Source organism: Garra rufa, unplaced genomic scaffold (genome assembly GCF_049309525.1).
Source record: "Garra rufa unplaced genomic scaffold, GarRuf1.0 hap1_unplaced_144, whole genome shotgun sequence".
Lineage (NCBI taxonomy): Eukaryota > Metazoa > Chordata > Actinopteri > Cypriniformes > Cyprinidae > Garra > Garra rufa.
Window position 1 is genome coordinate 1 of NW_027394419.1, and position 18,709 is coordinate 18,709.

The following is an 18,709-nucleotide window of genomic DNA, read 5'->3' on the forward strand; positions in this document are numbered from 1 at the left end:
ACTCAATGGCGTGTGTCCTGAATGGCGTATGACAGTAAAACCTGAATTTAAAATGTTAATTTGGGAATCATAAACAAGACACACTTTTTGAAGTTGAAATAGAATACTGTATTGATTTTAAATAAATGCATAAGTTTGAATGTCAAACTATTTATTTTAAACTACTTCTTGCATTGGTTTAATTTTCAATAGTATGTGTTCTATTATAGTTCTGTGACTAAAACTACCATCAACATGTTTTTCTAGAAACCAGTTACAAAACACAGCCTTTGAAGTTAGGATAGAAGACTATATTGATTATAATTAATTTATTATTTTGAATGTCGAAACAGCAGTATGTTCCTCTAGGGGGCAGTAATACAGGACTCTCTTTTAAAGGTTTCACAAGCTATATTTTAATATCAATAGCGTGACTTCTGCATCACTTTTGACAATGAAAACTACTGCAAAATGTTCTTTATGAAATCTGTAACAAGACACATCCTTTGAAGCTGAGACAGAAGCTTGTATTTATTTTAAACTAAATTTTGTAATGCTTTCATGTGCAATAGAATGTGTCTTATTATAGTTACAAGATTGAAACCACCACCAAAATGTTCTTCTAGGAATCAGTAATAAGACACACCCTTAAGATTTGAGGAAATAAAACTGCAATCATTTTAAATGAATTTATTTACAGATTTGAATTGAATTCAATAGCATGTATCCTGATTTACACATGACAGTAAAACTTACATGGAAATGCTCTTTTAGACCCAAGGAACAAGACACAGCCTGTGAAGTCGAGACAGAAAACTGTATGCATTTTAAATGAATTTATTTAAATAGTTTGAATGTCAAACTCAGTCGAAACAGCAGTATGTTCCTCTAGGGGGCAGTAATACAGGACACTCTTTTAAAGGTTTGGCAAGCTATATTTTAATATCAATAGCGTGACTTATGCTTCACTTTTGACAATGAAAACCACTGCAAAATGCTCTTTATAAAATCTGTAACAAGACACAGCCTTTGACGTTAGGATAGAAGACAGTACTGATTTTAAATTAATTTTTAAGTTTGAATGTCAAACTCAGTCAAAACAGCAGTATGTTCCTCTAGGGGGCAGTAATACAGGACACTCTTTGGAAGGTTTCACAAGTGATTTTTTAATATCAATAGCGTGACTTCTGCATCACTTTTGACAATGAAAACCACTGCAAAATGTTCTTTATGAAATCTGTAACAAGACACACCCTTTGAAGCTGAGACAGAAGCTTGTATTTATTTTTAAGTAAATTATGTAGTGCTTTCATGTTCAATAGTATGTGTTCTATTATAGTTACATGACTGAAAACAACACCAAAATGTTCTCCTATGAATCAGTAATAAGACACATTCTTTGAAGTTAAGATGGAAGAACATATGTACTTTACATTGATTGACCTACTCGTTGATATTTTAATATCATGTGCTGTGTTGTAGTTTTGTGAATAAAACCAACATTGAATTGTTGGTCTATGAACCAGTAATAAGACACAACCTTTGAAATTGATCTGGCAAAACTGTATGTTTCAAGAATGAATGTGTTAACAGATTCAAATTGAATTCAATAGCGTACATCCTGATTTACATTTGATAGTGAAAGATGGCTGTAAATATTGATCTTTGAACAAGTAACCAGACACACCACCTGGAGTTTACATATCAAACTGTGTGCATTCTAAAATTAATTCATTTAAACTCCTGAATGTCAAATTTGGTCAAAACAAGTTCAGTATCTTCCTCTAGGGGGCGGTAAACTGCACAATATTTGTCATGCTTTAGGAGCTTTTACTCAATGGTTTCATTTCAATAACTTTTGTTGCGCTATAGATCTGTGAATAAAATATATATCTAAATGTTCTTTTATGAACCAGTAATAAGACACAACCCTTAAATTTGAAATTTATGTTTTATACATTTCACAAGTGAAGCATTTAGATGAAATAATTGTGCTTTTTGCTCTGCGTTTTGCACTTTGCAGACGGTCCCTATCCTGCACTATTACATTATAAACTCTATCAGTTACAATTCCTTAAGGCAGATTAAAACAAATAAAACATATTGTGTGTTCTCCTCTACATTTGCAAACAGTTAGAACATAATATGTTTCTTGTCATTGTGCTCAATCGTTAAAGAACTATTGAAGATTTCCAAGGCTGAATCTCTGACAAATGTCAAACGTCAAACGTCGAACCAACTTTATATCGGTGTTACTACGATTCACTATAGTAAAAACACGGTAAACTGTCATAAGGAATGACTGCACTTACAGCTGAAACGCGTTTTTTCCCCCATTTAAATCGAACTTAAGAACGAGTAAATAGACTTTAGAAAGTAAGATTACATTTAAACAGTGTTTCATTATGGGCAATTCGCGAGTCAAAGGTTTGTGAACGCCAAACACGGATGAACGACGGACGAAACGTAACGAGTTACCAATTGAGAACATTGTAAACAGAGAGGAAGAAAGTAGAAAACATGTATTACTTACTTTGAAAAGTTATCCTATATTCCGTTTGTCTGATTTTTGAACCTGACTTATAATGAAACTAAGCGCTGTGAGTGGCTCTCAACAATGGAGCTCGAACGATGCGATTGGCTCTCGTCCATTCTCACAATGGACGGCGAGATCGGCGATTGGACGAGGAGACGGCCGCGGAAACAGACGATCCTGCTCCAGGTAGCGCCACAGAGACAGACATTGCGCATCTGCTGCCGCGGGATCACGGTTGTAAAAGCAAGGGTTAGGGTTAGGGATTAGAATCGCACGTACTAACAGGCTGTTTTGAAAGATGTTTCCGGAGCTCGCAAAATCCACTTAGCCTGTGCGGAGAATGGGCACGCTGGAGCCCGCCACCCTGTTGGGAAGAAAGAGCGCCAACAGAGCCGCCCAACGTGGGGCTCGAACCCACGACCCTGAGATTAAGAGTCTCATGCTCTACCGACTGAGCTAGCCGGGCTGGTTGTGGTCTCCTTCACCGGGTCGGACGCAGTTTTCATCGGCTCCCAAATGACACAGGCGAAACGGAGGCTCTCGCGTTGTGCAAGACTGTCGAGCCGTCCCGTGGGTAGTGCTTAGAGCAGGCTTAGAGTTTTCTTCTGTCAGTTTTGACCCAATCTGTTATTGGGAAGCGCAGTTTGACCCAGCAGTGCGGGCCAACAACATGTTCTGTCTTGCCGCGTGAAGGCGGTTCAATGCTTTGGTCAGCGTATGGTTGAGATGTGATTTTCCACCAATTTGGGGCACCTTTCTTATGGAAATCAAGGATAAATCTATATAAGGATAAGGATAAATCTTCTATATTTCGGTGGTCTTTTGCAAACACTAGATTTATATGTCAGTTCCAACATAACACCGACTGTTACGCAACAGTCCCGGGATCGTTAATAGTTACGCCTCCAACATTTGCATCGCCCAATCATCGGTAACGTCAGTACATCAGTAAAACAAGGCAAGCCACTGAAGGGACACGGTTAGCTTAATGCTAGCGCTAGCCTGTTACATTGCAGTACAAAAGATATCACTTACCACATAAACAGAGAGATGACTGTGCTGATGATGGTGAATGATGGAGAAATAACTGCGCTGATGATGGCGAATGATTTACAGATCCAGAGTATCACCGAGAAGCAGCTGAACTTGTGTGGTAAGAAGCGCTCCCTCTGCATTATAACTTTACACAGAGCACATGGATCACAGTAATGAGACTAAAATGTCTGCGATACAAAACGGCAGATTCAACAAACCACATATTAAAAGCCGCTAGAGCTCCTAATTAAATAAATATTTTTATCAATGTGCCAGCTATAGAGATGAGCAGCTCTGTGAAACAGCCAATCGGAGCAGAGCTCATTAATATTCATGAAGCTTCCAAAAAAGGCAATAACAGAGCATTTCATTCTAGGGACAAATCCTAGGGTTGTAAATGGTCCTGTAAAACCGTTTCTGGAGATTGTTTGCCCTTTCCTATGCCATATACCTTCTATGTAGATATCAAAGAACAAATTAAAATATTCTCTCAATGCATTTTATGGCAACTTTAAGTTGATAGAACCAGCTGACATCTTATCCTGACATTCTGAATATCAAGGATGGTGACACCCACCAACAAAAATGTAAAAAAAAAAAAAAAAAATCTCAATCATAACGACTCATAAGATTTTTAATCTGATATTTACATTTTTCAGAGACCACTCTGACCATACTCTCTTCTTCTATGCTGCTTAAATGCCACACAGAACGTTCATCAATGGTGTGGAGCATATGAAATAAACCATTACTCCACACCCGATTCACGCTCAGAAAAGAGTATCAAAGCTCATCATCGTAGTTTGGGAGACACTACACTTTTGAAACACATTTCCTAGTTAGAAACTATAGAAATGATCCCTGAAAGTATAGTCTTGACCTCCATTTTGCAAAACCAGCTTAGGCGAGTTCTGACACTTTGAGTCTCAGAGATGGTTACAACCTAACAACAGAGATGAGAAAAGTTACATTTGAAACATCATTAGAGTCCTAAAATTTTGTTTGTAATTTTAGTTGGATGCAGTTTTCATTGGCCCCCAAATTACACAGGCGAAACGGAGGCTCTCGCGTTGTGCGAGACTGTCAACCCGTCCCGTGGGTAGGGCTTAAAGCAGGCTTAGAGATTTCTTCTGTCAGTTTTGACCCAATCTGTTTTTGGGAAGCGCAGTTTGACCCAGCAGTGCGGGCCAACAACATGTTCTGTTTTGCCGCGTGAAGGCGGTTTAATGCTTTGGACAGCGTATGGTTGAGATGTGATTTTCCACCAATTTGGGGCACCTTTCTTATGGAAATCAAGGATGATTTCATGGGAAATGGCAAACTGGTGTAGCGTTTGGCTAATAAGCTAAAGCTACAAAGGATGTACCGGTGCCCCGTCGTCCGAGCAGAATCCACATTCGGCCGTAATCGGAGGTTACTACTAACGTTCGATTGTGTCTCATAGGGAGTTTGGCGCAGGGCCTCAGTGGAAAACAGGCCCTCGGCGGCTGAAACAAAAGACGAAGAATGCATCCACATGCACATGAATCAGGAATGTTAAATAAAGAAACCCCGCCGGATGACGAGGTGGTCCAGTGGTTAAGGCGGTGGAAGGCTAATACATTGTGCTCGACACGCATTCGAAGCTTTAGCGCCACTGAGAGGCCACCGGACCAGACAGGCCCAACATGTTTACGATGGGTAACGGTGAGCTGTAATTGCGTTGCAGTTTAACGATACTTGTCTTGAGAACATATTGACAAAACAACAAACCTTCTGGCTCTGGCGCACTATCATCAGCAGACCGTTTTTTTGGCGAGGAAAAAAAACCCTAAACGAAACAAGGCTATATTTCTCAACAAAACTCTAAGCCTCCAGAGAGACTAGCAAAAATTGCCAAAGATAACTGTATTTCAAGTCATCCTGGCGGGGTATTGGGTAAAGTTTTCAACCAGCAATGATCGCGCCTCGGACAAACCTCATAGGCTACAATATTGCCTCTGCGAAAGAATGCAGGCGACGGTCGTGACCTTTTTCTGCACCTACGTGGATGTGAACCGACAAGGTGGTAGCAAGCTTTAAACTGCCGCACAAACAGTCTCCTGCCACGGGTTGCTGCACCGTGTTTCTACGGAACAGATTAGAGGTGTGTAAAAGACGGCTCATTCACTATTCCCTCTGTGCTCAAAACAGCCAGCTGAAAGCACGGCAGCAGCAGCTGAAAAGGTCCGCAGCATGGCCTATCTCGGTCAGCAAGGGGACGGGGTGGCCGAGTGGTTAAGGCGATGGACTGCTAATCCATTTTGCTCTGTGCAATGGTTGGAATCCATTCTTGTCGTTCGGTTCCTTTAGCACTGGACCTTAATCCGGGTCCTGGGGACCCCATGCTAAACTTTTTGTGTGTCCTCCTTATCTAACACACTCAGTTCAGTTCTTTGAGTTCTCTACTAATGAACTGATGATCTGAATCAGGAGTGCTAAATAAAAAATGTCACGTAAAATGACGAGGTGGCCGAGTGGTTAAGGCGATGGACTGCTAATCCATTGTGCTCTGCACGTGTGGGTTCGAATCCCATCCTCGTCGTTCGGCTCCTTTAGCAGTAATCCTCGTCCTGGGGACCCCACTCTGCGCTTTTTGTGTCTTCCTTATCTGACACACTCAGTTCAGTTCACTGAGTGCTCTACTAATGAGCCGATGGTCTGAATCGGGAGTGTTAAATAAAAGGACCACGGAAAGTGACGGGGTGGTCGAGTGGTTAAGGCGATGCAAGGCTAATCCGTTGTGCTAGGCTCACCTTGGTTTGTGTGGGTTTGAATCCCGTCCTCTTCATTTGATGATTTAGCACCACTGAGAGCCCACCAGAACAGACAGGCCCAACCTGTTTACGATGGGTAGCGGTGAGCTGTGATTGTGCTGTAGTTTAATGATACCTGCAGCGAAGTCTTGAGAGCATATTGACAAAACAACAAATCTTCTGGCTCCGGCACGCTATGATCTGTAGACACCTCTTTGACGAGGACCAACAACCAGCCACTCTAACAAAACGAAGCAAAACTTTGTTTTTCAAGAAGCGTCCAGAGAGACCGGCAAAAACTGAGAAGCTGACTGTATTTCAAATCATCCAGATGGGATATCGGGGAAAGTTTACAACCAGCAATGATCACACCTCAGATAAACCACACAAGCTACAACATTGCCTCTGCGATAGAATACCGGTGACGGTCGTGACCTTTTCTTGCAGCTACGTGGATGTGATCCGACAAGGTGATAGCAAGCTGGATGAGCCCCAGAGACAGATCATCAGTGAAGACCTCTTCACCTAGACGGCCATCGACGCAAGACTGTGAAAACCAGATCCTCTCCAATCTGACACTGTGGCAACATGGAACTTTTGCATCTACATTAAAATTAGTCTGTTTGTTCTTATTCTGAGGTCACCGTAGCCGCCATATCCATTCTGTATTCCGATTAGATGGTCACTGCAGTCCCCCGGATCCAGTCCGTACCAAGAGCAGATGGTGGATCAGCACCTTCAGCCGAATGTCAGCGGATACCATGTCAACTAGATGAGCCCCAGAGACAGATCATCAGTAAAGAATGAATCCACATGCCACAGCAAACTCGAGCTGGTGAAAATGTTCACCAAACACCCGCCGCTGACTTCTTTTAAAAGAAGCCAGCTTATTGAAGGTGCACAGGATAAACGCCCTGAGAAAGCTGTGCCTCGCAACCCTAAGAATGGCATAGGCGCTAGTGGACACCTGACGCGCATGCAAAACACCGGCATTTCACACGTCCCTGGGTGGGCTCGAACCACCAACCTTTCGGTTAACAGCCGAACGCGCTAACCGATTGTGCCACAGAGACAGACATTGCGCATCTGCTGCCGCGGGATCACGGTTGTAAAAGCAAGGGTTAGGGTTAGGGATTAGAATCGCACGTACTAACAGGCTGTTTTGAAAGATGTTTCCGGAGCTCGCAAAATCCACTTAGCCTGTGGGCACGCTGGAGCCCGCCACCCTGTTGGGAAGAAAGAGCGCCAACAGAGCCGCCCAACGTGGGGCTCGAACCCACGACCCTGAGATTAAGAGTCTCATGCTCTACCGACTGAGCTAGCCGGGCTGGTTGTGGTCTCCTTCACCGGGTCGGACGCAGTTTTCATCGGCTCCCAAATGACACAGGCGAAACGGAGGCTCTCGCGTTGTGCAAGACTGTCGAGCCGTCCCGTGGGTAGTGCTTAGAGCAGGCTTAGAGTTTTCTTCTGTCAGTTTTGACCCAATCTGTTATTGGGAAGCGCAGTTTGACCCAGCAGTGCGGGCCAACAACATGTTCTGTCTTGCCGCGTGAAGGCGGTTCAATGCTTTGGTCAGCGTATGGTTGAGATGTGATTTTCCACCAATTTGGGGCACCTTTCTTATGGAAATCAAGGATAAATCTATATAAGGATAAGGATAAATCTTCTATATTTCGGTGGTCTTTTGCAAACACTAGATTTATATGTCAGTTCCAACATAACACCGACTGTTACGCAACAGTCCCGGGATCGTTAATAGTTACGCCTCCAACATTTGCATCGCCCAATCATCGGTAACGTCAGTACATCAGTAAAACAAGGCAAGCCACTGAAGGGACACGGTTAGCTTAATGCTAGCGCTAGCCTGTTACATTGCAGTACAAAAGATATCACTTACCACATAAACAGAGAGATGACTGTGCTGATGATGGTGAATGATGGAGAAATAACTGCGCTGATGATGGCGAATGATTTACAGATCCAGAGTATCACCGAGAAGCAGCTGAACTTGTGTGGTAAGAAGCGCTCCCTCTGCATTATAACTTTACACAGAGCACATGGATCACAGTAATGAGACTAAAATGTCTGCGATACAAAACGGCAGATTCAACAAACCACATATTAAAAGCCGCTAGAGCTCCTAATTAAATAAATATTTTTATCAATGTGCCAGCTATAGAGATGAGCAGCTCTGTGAAACAGCCAATCGGAGCAGAGCTCATTAATATTCATGAAGCTTCCAAAAAAGGCAATAACAGAGCATTTCATTCTAGGGACAAATCCTAGGGTTGTAAATGGTCCTGTAAAACCGTTTCTGGAGATTGTTTGCCCTTTCCTATGCCATATACCTTCTATGCAGATATCAAAGAACAAATTAAAATATTCTCTCAATGCATTTTATGGCAACTTTAAGTTGATAGAACCAGCTGACATCTTATCCTGACATTCTGAATATCAAGGATGGTGACACCCACCAACAAAAATGTAAAAAAAAAAATCTCAATCATAACGACTCATAAGATTTTTAATCTGATATTTACATTTTTCAGAGACCACTCTGACCATACTCTCTTCTTCTATGCTGCTTAAATGCCACACAGAACGTTCATCAATGGTGTGGAGCATATGAAATAAACCATTACTCCACACCCGATTCACGCTCAGAAAAGAGTATCAAAGCTCATCATCGTAGTTTGGGAGACACTACACTTTTGAAACACATTTCCTAGTTAGAAACTATAGAAATGATCCCTGAAAGTATAGTCTTGACCTCCATTTTGCAAAACCAGCTTAGGCGAGTTCTGACACTTTGAGTCTCAGAGATGGTTACAACCTAACAACAGAGATGAGAAAAGTTACATTTGAAACATCATTAGAGTCCTAAAATTTTGTTTGTAATTTTAGTTGGATGCAGTTTTCATTGGCCCCCAAATTACACAGGCGAAACGGAGGCTCTCGCGTTGTGCGAGACTGTCAACCCGTCCCGTGGGTAGGGCTTAAAGCAGGCTTAGAGATTTCTTCTGTCAGTTTTGACCCAATCTGTTTTTGGGAAGCGCAGTTTGACCCAGCAGTGCGGGCCAACAACATGTTCTGTTTTGCCGCGTGAAGGCGGTTTAATGCTTTGGACAGCGTATGGTTGAGATGTGATTTTCCACCAATTTGGGGCACCTTTCTTATGGAAATCAAGGATGATTTCATGGGAAATGGCAAACTGGTGTAGCGTTTGGCTAATAAGCTAAAGCTACAAAGGATGTACCGGTGCCCCGTCGTCCGAGCAGAATCCACATTCGGCCGTAATCGGAGGTTACTACTAACGTTCGATTGTGTCTCATAGGGAGTTTGGCGCAGGGCCTCAGTAGAAAACAGGCCCTCGGCGGCTGAAACAAAAGACGAAGAATGCATCCACATGCACATGAATCAGGAATGTTAAATAAAGAAACCCCGCCGGATGACGAGGTGGTCCAGTGGTTAAGGCGGTGGAAGGCTAATACATTGTGCTCGACACGCATTCGAAGCTTTAGCGCCACTGAGAGGCCACCGGACCAGACAGGCCCAACATGTTTACGATGGGTAACGGTGAGCTGTAATTGCGTTGCAGTTTAACGATACTTGTCTTGAGAACATATTGACAAAACAACAAACCTTCTGGCTCTGGCGCACTATCATCAGCAGACCGTTTTTTTGGCGAGGAAAAAAAACCCTAAACGAAACAAGGCTATATTTCTCAACAAAACTCTAAGCCTCCAGAGAGACTAGCAAAAATTGCCAAAGATAACTGTATTTCAAGTCATCCTGGCGGGGTATTGGGTAAAGTTTTCAACCAGCAATGATCGCGCCTCAAACAAACCTCATAGGCTACAATATTGCCTCTGCGAAAGAATGCAGGCGACGGTCGTGACCTTTTTCTGCACCTACGTGGATGTGAACCGACAAGGTGGTAGCAAGCTTTAAACTGCCGCACAAACAGTCTCCTGCCACGGGTTGCTGCACCGTGTTTCTACGGAACAGATTAGAGGTGTGTAAAAGACGGCTCATTCACTATTCCCTCTGTGCTCAAAACAGCCAGCTGAAAGCACGGCAGCAGCAGCTGAAAAGGTCCGCAGCATGGCCTATCTCGGTCAGCAAGGGGACGGGGTGGCCGAGTGGTTAAGGCGATGGACTGCTAATCCATTTTGCTCTGTGCAATGGTTGGAATCCATTCTTGTCGTTCGGTTCCTTTAGCACTGGACCTTAATCCGGGTCCTGGGGACCCCATGCTAAACTTTTTGTGTGTCCTCCTTATCTAACACACTCAGTTCAGTTCTTTGAGTTCTCTACTAATGAACTGATGATCTGAATCAGGAGTGCTAAATAAAAAATGTCACGTAAAATGACGAGGTGGCCGAGTGGTTAAGGCGATGGACTGCTAATCCATTGTGCTCTGCACGCGTGGGTTCGAATCCCATCCTCGTCGTTCGGCTCCTTTAGCAGTAATCCTCGTCCTGGGGACCCCACTCTGCGCTTTTTGTGTCTTCCTTATCTGACACACTCAGTTCAGTTCACTGAGTGCTCTACTAATGAGCCGATGGTCTGAATCGGGAGTGTTAAATAAAAGGACCACGGAAAGTGACGGGGTGGTCGAGTGGTTAAGGCGATGCAAGGCTAATCCGTTGTGCTAGGCTCACCTTGGTTTGTGTGGGTTTGAATCCCGTCCTCTTCATTTGATGATTTAGCACCACTGAGAGCCCACCAGAACAGACAGGCCCAACCTGTTTACGATGGGTAGCGGTGAGCTGTGATTGTGCTGTAGTTTAATGATACCTGCAGCGAAGTCTTGAGAGCATATTGACAAAACAACAAATCTTCTGGCTCCGGCACGCTATGATCTGTAGACACCTCTTTGACGAGGACCAACAACCAGCCACTCTAACAAAACGAAGCAAAACTTTGTTTTTCAAGAAGCGTCCAGAGAGACCGGCAAAAACTGAGAAGCTGACTGTATTTCAAATCATCCAGATGGGATATCGGGGAAAGTTTACAACCAGCAATGATCACACCTCAGATAAACCACACAAGCTACAACATTGCCTCTGCGATAGAATACCGGTGACGGTCGTGACCTTTTCTTGCAGCTACGTGGATGTGATCCGACAAGGTGATAGCAAGCTGGATGAGCCCCAGAGACAGATCATCAGTGAAGACCTCTTCACCTAGACGGCCATCGACGCAAGACTGTGAAAACCAGATCCTCTCCAATCTGACACTGTGGCAACATGGAACTTTTGCATCTACATTAAAATTAGTCTGTTTGTTCTTATTCTGAGGTCACCGTAGCCGCCATATCCATTCTGTATTCCGATTAGATGGTCACTGCAGTCCCCCGGATCCAGTCCGTACCAAGAGCAGATGGTGGATCAGCACCTTCAGCCGAATGTCAGCGGATACCATGTCAACTAGATGAGCCCCAGAGACAGATCATCAGTAAAGAATGAATCCACATGCCACAGCAAACTCGAGCTGGTGAAAATGTTCACCAAACACCCGCCGCTGACTTCTTTTAAAAGAAGCCAGCTTATTGAAGGTGCACAGGATAAACGCCCTGAGAAAGCTGTGCCTCGCAACCCTAAGAATGGCATAGGCGTTAGTGGACACCTGACGCGCGTGCAAAACACCGGCATTTCACACGTCCCTGGGTGGGCTCGAACCACCAACCTTTCGGTTAACAGCCGAACGCGCTAACCGATTGCGCCACAGAGACAGACATTGCGCATCGGCTGCCGCGGGATCACGGTTGTAAAAGCAAGGGTTAGGGTTAGGGATTAGAATCGCACGTACTAACAGGCTGTTTTGAAAGATGTTTCCGGAGCTCGCAAAATCCACTTAGCCTGTGCGGAGAATGGGCACGCTGGAGCCCGCCACCCTGTTGGGAAGAAAGAGCGCCAACAGAGCCGCCCAACGTGGGGCTCGAACCCACGACCCTGAGATTAAGAGTCTCATGCTCTACCGACTGAGCTAGCCGGGCTGGTTGTGGTCTCCTTCACCGGGTCGGACGCAGTTTTCATCGGCTCCCAAATGACACAGGCGAAACGGAGGCTCTCGCGTTGTGCAAGACTGTCGAGCCGTCCCGTGGGTAGTGCTTAGAGCAGGCTTAGAGTTTTCTTCTGTCAGTTTTGACCCAATCTGTTATTGGGAAGCGCAGTTTGACCCAGCAGTGCGGGCCAACAACATGTTCTGTCTTGCCGCGTGAAGGCGGTTCAATGCTTTGGTCAGCGTATGGTTGAGATGTGATTTTCCACCAATTTGGGGCACCTTTCTTATGGAAATCAAGGATAAATCTATATAAGGATAAGGATAAATCTTCTATATTTCGGTGGTCTTTTGCAAACACTAGATTTATATGTCAGTTCCAACATAACACCGACTGTTACGCAACAGTCCCGGGATCGTTAATAGTTACGCCTCCAACATTTGCATCGCCCAATCATCGGTAACGTCAGTACATCAGTAAAACAAGGCAAGCCACTGAAGGGACACGGTTAGCTTAATGCTAGCGCTAGCCTGTTACATTGCAGTACAAAAGATATCACTTACCACATAAACAGAGAGATGACTGTGCTGATGATGGTGAATGATGGAGAAATAACTGCGCTGATGATGGCGAATGATTTACAGATCCAGAGTATCACCGAGAAGCAGCTGAACTTGTGTGGTAAGAAGCGCTCCCTCTGCATTATAACTTTACACAGAGCACATGGATCACAGTAATGAGACTAAAATGTCTGCGATACAAAACGGCAGATTCAACAAACCACATATTAAAAGCCGCTAGAGCTCCTAATTAAATAAATATTTTTATCAATGTGCCAGCTATAGAGATGAGCAGCTCTGTGAAACAGCCAATCGGAGCAGAGCTCATTAATATTCATGAAGCTTCCAAAAAAGGCAATAACAGAGCATTTCATTCTAGGGACAAATCCTAGGGTTGTAAATGGTCCTGTAAAACCGTTTCTGGAGATTGTTTGCCCTTTCCTATGCCATATACCTTCTATGCAGATATCAAATAACAAATTAAAATATTCTCTCAATGCATTTTATGGCAACTTTAAGTTGATAGAACCAGCTGACATCTTATCCTGACATTCTGAATATCAAGGATGGTGACACCCACCAACAAAAATGTAAAAAAAAAAAAAAAAAATCTCAATCATAACGACTCATAAGATTTTTAATCTGATATTTACATTTTTCAGAGACCACTCTGACCATACTCTCTTCTTCTGTGCTGCTTAAATGCCACACAGAACGTTCATCAATGGTGTGGAGCATATGAAATAAACCATTACTCCACACCCGATTCACGCTCAGAAAAGAGTATCAAAGCTCATCATCGTAGTTTGGGAGACACTACACTTTTGAAACACATTTCCTAGTTAGAAACTATAGAAATGATCCCTGAAAGTATAGTCTTGACCTCCATTTTGCAAAACCAGCTTAGGCGAGTTCTGACACTTTGAGTCTCAGAGATGGTTACAACCTAACAACAGAGATGAGAAAAGTTACATTTGAAACATCATTAGAGTCCTAAAATTTTGTTTGTAATTTTAGTTGGATGCAGTTTTCATTGGCCCCCAAATTACACAGGCGAAACGGAGGCTCTCGCGTTGTGCGAGACTGTCAACCCGTCCCGTGGGTAGGGCTTAAAGCAGGCTTAGAGATTTCTTCTGTCAGTTTTGACCCAATCTGTTTTTGGGAAGCGCAGTTTGACCCAGCAGTGCGGGCCAACAACATGTTCTGTTTTGCCGCGTGAAGGCGGTTTAATGCTTTGGACAGCGTATGGTTGAGATGTGATTTTCCACCAATTTGGGGCACCTTTCTTATGGAAATCAAGGATGATTTCATGGGAAATGGCAAACTGGTGTAGCGTTTGGCTAATAAGCTAAAGCTACAAAGGATGTACCGGTGCCCCGTCGTCCGAGCAGAATCCACATTCGGCCGTAATCGGAGGTTACTACTAACGTTCGATTGTGTCTCATAGGGAGTTTGGCGCAGGGCCTCAGTGGAAAACAGGCCCTCGGCGGCTGAAACAAAAGACGAAGAATGCATCCACATGCACATGAATCAGGAATGTTAAATAAAGAAACCCCGCCGGATGACGAGGTGGTCCAGTGGTTAAGGCGGTGGAAGGCTAATACATTGTGCTCGACACGCATTCGAAGCTTTAGCGCCACTGAGAGGCCACCGGACCAGACAGGCCCAACATGTTTACGATGGGTAACGGTGAGCTGTAATTGCGTTGCAGTTTAACGATACTTGTCTTGAGAACATATTGACAAAACAACAAACCTTCTGGCTCTGGCGCACTATCATCAGCAGACCGTTTTTTTGGCGAGGAAAAAAAACCCTAAACGAAACAAGGCTATATTTCTCAACAAAACTCTAAGCCTCCAGAGAGACTAGCAAAAATTGCCAAAGATAACTGTATTTCAAGTCATCCTGGCGGGGTATTGGGTAAAGTTTTCAACCAGCAATGATCGCGCCTCGGACAAACCTCATAGGCTACAATATTGCCTCTGCGAAAGAATGCAGGCGACGGTCGTGACCTTTTTCTGCACCTACGTGGATGTGAACCGACAAGGTGGTAGCAAGCTTTAAACTGCCGCACAAACAGTCTCCTGCCACGGGTTGCTGCACCGTGTTTCTACGGAACAGATTAGAGGTGTGTAAAAGACGGCTCATTCACTATTCCCTCTGTGCTCAAAACAGCCAGCTGAAAGCACGGCAGCAGCAGCTGAAAAGGTCCGCAGCATGGCCTATCTCGGTCAGCAAGGGGACGGGGTGGCCGAGTGGTTAAGGCGATGGACTGCTAATCCATTTTGCTCTGTGCAATGGTTGGAATCCATTCTTGTCGTTCGGTTCCTTTAGCACTGGACCTTAATCCGGGTCCTGGGGACCCCATGCTAAACTTTTTGTGTGTCCTCCTTATCTAACACACTCAGTTCAGTTCTTTGAGTTCTCTACTAATGAACTGATGATCTGAATCAGGAGTGCTAAATAAAAAATGTCACGTAAAATGACGAGGTGGCCGAGTGGTTAAGGCGATGGACTGCTAATCCATTGTGCTCTGCACGCGTGGGTTCGAATCCCATCCTCGTCGTTCGGCTCCTTTAGCAGTAATCCTCGTCCTGGGGACCCCACTCTGCGCTTTTTGTGTCTTCCTTATCTGACACACTCAGTTCAGTTCACTCAGTGCTCTACTAATGAGCCGATGGTCTGAATCGGGAGTGTTAAATAAAAGGACCACGGAAAGTGACGGGGTGGTCGAGTGGTTAAGGCGATGCAAGGCTAATCCGTTGTGCTAGGCTCACCTTGGTTTGTGTGGGTTTGAATCCCGTCCTCTTCATTTGATGATTTAGCACCACTGAGAGCCCACCAGAACAGACAGGCCCAACCTGTTTACGATGGGTAGCGGTGAGCTGTGATTGTGCTGTAGTTTAATGATACCTGCAGCGAAGTCTTGAGAGCATATTGACAAAACAACAAATCTTCTGGCTCCGGCACGCTATGATCTGTAGACACCTCTTTGACGAGGACCAACAACCAGCCACTCTAACAAAACGAAGCAAAACTTTGTTTTTCAAGAAGCGTCCAGAGAGACCGGCAAAAACTGAGAAGCTGACTGTATTTCAAATCATCCAGATGGGATATCGGGGAAAGTTTACAACCAGCAATGATCACACCTCAGATAAACCACACAAGCTACAACATTGCCTCTGCGATAGAATACCGGTGACGGTCGTGACCTTTTCTTGCAGCTACGTGGATGTGATCCGACAAGGTGATAGCAAGCTGGATGAGCCCCAGAGACAGATCATCAGTGAAGACCTCTTCACCTAGACGGCCATCGACGCAAGACTGTGAAAACCAGATCCTCTCCAATCTGACACTGTGGCAACATGGAACTTTTGCATCTACATTAAAATTAGTCTGTTTGTTCTTATTCTGAGGTCACCGTAGCCGCCATATCCATTCTGTATTCCGATTAGATGGTCACTGCAGTCCCCCGGATCCAGTCCGTACCAAGAGCAGATGGTGGATCAGCACCTTCAGCCGAATGTCAGCGGATACCATGTCAACTAGATGAGCCCCAGAGACAGATCATCAGTAAAGAATGAATCCACATGCCACAGCAAACTCGAGCTGGTGAAAATGTTCACCAAACACCCGCCGCTGACTTCTTTTAAAAGAAGCCAGCTTATTGAAGGTGCACAGGATAAACGCCCTGAGAAAGCTGTGCCTCGCAACCCTAAGAATGGCATAGGCGTTAGTGGACACCTGACGCGCGTGCAAAACACCGGCATTTCACACGTCCCTGGGTGGGCTCGAACCACCAACCTTTCGGTTAACAGCCGAACGCGCTAACCGATTGCGCCACAGAGACAGACATTGCGCATCGGCTGCCGCGGGATCACGGTTGTAAAAGCAAGGGTTAGGGTTAGGGATTAGAATCGCACGTACTAACAGGCTGTTTTGAAAGATGTTTCCGGAGCTCGCAAAATCCACTTAGCCTGTGCGGAGAATGGGCACGCTGGAGCCCGCCACCCTGTTGGGAAGAAAGAGCGCCAACAGAGCCGCCCAACGTGGGGCTCGAACCCACGACCCTGAGATTAAGAGTCTCATGCTCTACCGACTGAGCTAGCCGGGCTGGTTGTGGTCTCCTTCACCGGGTCGGACGCAGTTTTCATCGGCTCCCAAATGACACAGGCGAAACGGAGGCTCTCGCGTTGTGCAAGACTGTCGAGCCGTCCCGTGGGTAGTGCTTAGAGCAGGCTTAGAGTTTTCTTCTGTCAGTTTTGACCCAATCTGTTATTGGGAAGCGCAGTTTGACCCAGCAGTGCGGGCCAACAACATGTTCTGTCTTGCCGCGTGAAGGCGGTTCAATGCTTTGGTCAGCGTATGGTTGAGATGTGATTTTCCACCAATTTGGGGCACCTTTCTTATGGAAATCAAGGATAAATCTATATAAGGATAAGGATAAATCTTCTATATTTCGGTGGTCTTTTGCAAACACTAGATTTATATGTCAGTTCCAACATAACACCGACTGTTACGCAACAGTCCCGGGATCGTTAATAGTTACGCCTCCAACATTTGCATCGCCCAATCATCGGTAACGTCAGTACATCAGTAAAACAAGGCAAGCCACTGAAGGGACACGGTTAGCTTAATGCTAGCGCTAGCCTGTTACATTGCAGTACAAAAGATATCACTTACCACATAAACAGAGAGATGACTGTGCTGATGATGGTGAATGATGGAGAAATAACTGCGCTGATGATGGCGAATGATTTACAGATCCAGAGTATCACCGAGAAGCAGCTGAACTTGTGTGGTAAGAAGCGCTCCCTCTGCATTATAACTTTACACAGAGCACATGGATCACAGTAATGAGACTAAAATGTCTGCGATACAAAACGGCAGATTCAACAAACCACATATTAAAAGCCGCTAGAGCTCCTAATTAAATAAATATTTTTATCAATGTGCCAGCTATAGAGATGAGCAGCTCTGTGAAACAGCCAATCGGAGCAGAGCTCATTAATATTCATGAAGCTTCCAAAAAAGGCAATAACAGAGCATTTCATTCTAGGGACAAATCCTAGGGTTGTAAATGGTCCTGTAAAACCGTTTCTGGAGATTGTTTGCCCTTTCCTATGCCATATACCTTCTATGCAGATATCAAATAACAAATTAAAATATTCTCTCAATGCATTTTATGGCAACTTTAAGTTGATAGAACCAGCTGACATCTTATCCTGACATTCTGAATATCAAGGATGGTGACACCCACCAACAAAAATGTAAAAAAAAAAAAAAAAAATCTCAATCATAACGACTCATAAGATTTTTAATCTGATATTTACATTTTTCAGAGACCACTCTGACCATACTCTCTTCTTCTGTGCTGCTTAAATGCCACACAGAACGTTCATCAATGGTGTGGAGCATATGAAATAAACCATTACTCCACACCCGATTCACGCTCAGAAAAGAGTATCAAAGCTCATCATCGTAGTTTGGGAGACACTACACTTTTGAAACACATTTCCTAGTTAGAAACTATAGAAATGATCCCTGAAAGTATAGTCTTGACCTCCATTTTGCAAAACCAGCTTAGGCGAGTTCTGACACTTTGAGTCTCAGAGATGGTTACAACCTAACAACAGAGATGAGAAAAGTTACATTTGAAACATCATTAGAGTCCTAAAATTTTGTTTGTAATTTTAGTTGGATGCAGTTTTCATTGGCCCCCAAATTACACAGGCGAAACGGAGGCTCTCGCGTTGTGCGAGACTGTCAACCCGTCCCGTGGGTAGGGCTTAAAGCAGGCTTAGAGATTTCTTCTGTC

At 44.4% G+C, this 18,709-nt stretch overlaps 19 non-coding genes across 19 annotated transcripts; 2 read left to right on the forward strand and 17 right to left on the reverse strand.

Moving 5' to 3' along the window:
• Positions 1-2,908: 2,908 nt before the first annotated feature.
• Positions 2,909-2,981, reverse strand: trnak-cuu (transfer RNA lysine (anticodon CUU)). The gene has a single exon. It is a non-coding gene; the product is annotated as a tRNA-Lys (tRNA).
• A 1,230-nt stretch (positions 2,982-4,211) lies between these two features.
• Positions 4,212-4,427, reverse strand: LOC141316728 (small nucleolar RNA U3). The gene has a single exon (XR_012351555.1). It is a non-coding gene; the product is annotated as a small nucleolar RNA U3 (small nucleolar RNA).
• A 973-nt stretch (positions 4,428-5,400) lies between these two features.
• Positions 5,401-5,541, reverse strand: LOC141316712 (U4 spliceosomal RNA). Its single transcript, XR_012351538.1, has one exon. It is a non-coding gene; the product is annotated as a U4 spliceosomal RNA (small nuclear RNA).
• A 1,061-nt stretch (positions 5,542-6,602) lies between these two features.
• On the reverse strand, positions 6,603-6,741 carry LOC141316720 (U4 spliceosomal RNA). Its single transcript, XR_012351546.1, has one exon. It is a non-coding gene; the product is annotated as a U4 spliceosomal RNA (small nuclear RNA).
• A 582-nt stretch (positions 6,742-7,323) lies between these two features.
• On the reverse strand, positions 7,324-7,397 carry trnan-guu (transfer RNA asparagine (anticodon GUU)). The gene has a single exon. It is a non-coding gene; the product is annotated as a tRNA-Asn (tRNA).
• A 182-nt stretch (positions 7,398-7,579) lies between these two features.
• Positions 7,580-7,652, reverse strand: trnak-cuu (transfer RNA lysine (anticodon CUU)). Its single transcript has one exon. It is a non-coding gene; the product is annotated as a tRNA-Lys (tRNA).
• A 1,223-nt stretch (positions 7,653-8,875) lies between these two features.
• LOC141316730 (small nucleolar RNA U3) lies at positions 8,876-9,091 on the reverse strand. Its single transcript, XR_012351556.1, has one exon. It is a non-coding gene; the product is annotated as a small nucleolar RNA U3 (small nucleolar RNA).
• Positions 9,092-10,064: 973 nt separating this feature from the next.
• On the reverse strand, positions 10,065-10,205 carry LOC141316719 (U4 spliceosomal RNA). The gene has a single exon (XR_012351545.1). It is a non-coding gene; the product is annotated as a U4 spliceosomal RNA (small nuclear RNA).
• A 490-nt stretch (positions 10,206-10,695) lies between these two features.
• Positions 10,696-10,777, forward strand: trnas-gcu (transfer RNA serine (anticodon GCU)). Its single transcript has one exon. It is a non-coding gene; the product is annotated as a tRNA-Ser (tRNA).
• A 489-nt stretch (positions 10,778-11,266) lies between these two features.
• On the reverse strand, positions 11,267-11,405 carry LOC141316722 (U4 spliceosomal RNA). The gene has a single exon (XR_012351548.1). It is a non-coding gene; the product is annotated as a U4 spliceosomal RNA (small nuclear RNA).
• Positions 11,406-11,987: 582 nt separating this feature from the next.
• Positions 11,988-12,061, reverse strand: trnan-guu (transfer RNA asparagine (anticodon GUU)). The gene has a single exon. It is a non-coding gene; the product is annotated as a tRNA-Asn (tRNA).
• Positions 12,062-12,252: 191 nt separating this feature from the next.
• Positions 12,253-12,325, reverse strand: trnak-cuu (transfer RNA lysine (anticodon CUU)). The gene has a single exon. It is a non-coding gene; the product is annotated as a tRNA-Lys (tRNA).
• Positions 12,326-13,555: 1,230 nt separating this feature from the next.
• LOC141316709 (small nucleolar RNA U3) lies at positions 13,556-13,771 on the reverse strand. Its single transcript, XR_012351535.1, has one exon. It is a non-coding gene; the product is annotated as a small nucleolar RNA U3 (small nucleolar RNA).
• Positions 13,772-14,744: 973 nt separating this feature from the next.
• LOC141316713 (U4 spliceosomal RNA) lies at positions 14,745-14,885 on the reverse strand. Its single transcript, XR_012351540.1, has one exon. It is a non-coding gene; the product is annotated as a U4 spliceosomal RNA (small nuclear RNA).
• A 490-nt stretch (positions 14,886-15,375) lies between these two features.
• trnas-gcu (transfer RNA serine (anticodon GCU)) lies at positions 15,376-15,457 on the forward strand. The gene has a single exon. It is a non-coding gene; the product is annotated as a tRNA-Ser (tRNA).
• Positions 15,458-15,946: 489 nt separating this feature from the next.
• LOC141316723 (U4 spliceosomal RNA) lies at positions 15,947-16,085 on the reverse strand. Its single transcript, XR_012351549.1, has one exon. It is a non-coding gene; the product is annotated as a U4 spliceosomal RNA (small nuclear RNA).
• A 582-nt stretch (positions 16,086-16,667) lies between these two features.
• Positions 16,668-16,741, reverse strand: trnan-guu (transfer RNA asparagine (anticodon GUU)). The gene has a single exon. It is a non-coding gene; the product is annotated as a tRNA-Asn (tRNA).
• Positions 16,742-16,932: 191 nt separating this feature from the next.
• Positions 16,933-17,005, reverse strand: trnak-cuu (transfer RNA lysine (anticodon CUU)). The gene has a single exon. It is a non-coding gene; the product is annotated as a tRNA-Lys (tRNA).
• Positions 17,006-18,235: 1,230 nt separating this feature from the next.
• On the reverse strand, positions 18,236-18,451 carry LOC141316721 (small nucleolar RNA U3). The gene has a single exon (XR_012351547.1). It is a non-coding gene; the product is annotated as a small nucleolar RNA U3 (small nucleolar RNA).
• Between the last annotated feature and the right edge of the window lie 258 nt (positions 18,452-18,709).